This window comes from Arachis hypogaea, chromosome 14 (assembly GCF_003086295.3).
Source record: "Arachis hypogaea cultivar Tifrunner chromosome 14, arahy.Tifrunner.gnm2.J5K5, whole genome shotgun sequence".
In the NCBI taxonomy this organism is placed as follows: Eukaryota; Viridiplantae; Streptophyta; class Magnoliopsida; order Fabales; family Fabaceae; genus Arachis; species Arachis hypogaea.
In genome coordinates this window covers 48762313-48763122 of record NC_092049.1, presented here as the reverse complement: position 1 = coordinate 48763122, position 810 = coordinate 48762313, and the positions used below count along the sequence as shown (strand labels likewise).

The window sequence follows — 810 nt, the reverse complement described above, 5'->3', positions numbered from 1 at the left end:
AGAGTATCAATTTCAAGAACTCCCTTCCTCATAGGTGTCCCATTATTCACAGGATTCCTTTCAGAAGTGTACATGAACTGGTTATTTGCAACCATGTCAATGAGTTCTTGAGCTTCTGCAGGCGTTTTCTTTAGGTGAATGGATCCACCTGTAGAATGGTCCAATGACATCTTTGATAGTTCAGACAGACCATCATAGAATATATCCAGGATGGTCCATTCTGAAAGCATGTCAGAAGGACACTTTTTGGTCAGTTGCTTGTATCTCTCCCAAGCTTCATAGAGGGATTCACCTTCTTTCTGTCTGAAGGTTTGGACATCCACTCTAAGCTTACTAAGCTTTTGTGGAGGAAAGAACTTGGATAAAAAAGTCGTGACCAGTTTATCCCAAGAGTTCAGGCTATCTTTGCCTTTGGGTTGAGAGTCCAACCATACTCTAGCTCTGTCTCTTACAGCAAACGGAAAAAGCATAAGCCTTTAGACCTCGGGATCAACCCCATTGGTCTTAACAGTATCACACATCTACAAGAATTCAGTCAAGAACTGAAAAAGGATCTTCAGATGGAAGTCCATGAAACTTGCAGTTCTGTTGCATCAGAGAAACTAATTGAGGTTTAAGCTAAAAATTGTTTGCTCCAATGGCCGGGATTGAGATGCTTCTTCCATGTAGATTGGAATTAAGTGCAGTAAAGTCACCAAGCATCTTCCTCTTCCTTTTCGAAAATTTCTGTAAGGTTGTCTCTGGATTGTTGTATTTTAGCTTCTCTTAGTTTCCTTTTCAGAGTCCTTTCAGGTTCAGGATCTGCTTCAA

General features: G+C 40.7%; 1 non-coding gene across 1 annotated transcript; it reads left to right on the top strand.

The window, feature by feature from the left end:
- Positions 1-224: 224 nt before the first annotated feature.
- LOC112745519 (small nucleolar RNA R71) lies at positions 225-332 on the top strand. The gene has a single exon (XR_003173443.1). It is a non-coding gene; the product is annotated as a small nucleolar RNA R71 (small nucleolar RNA).
- The last annotated feature ends 478 nt before the right edge of the window (positions 333-810 follow it).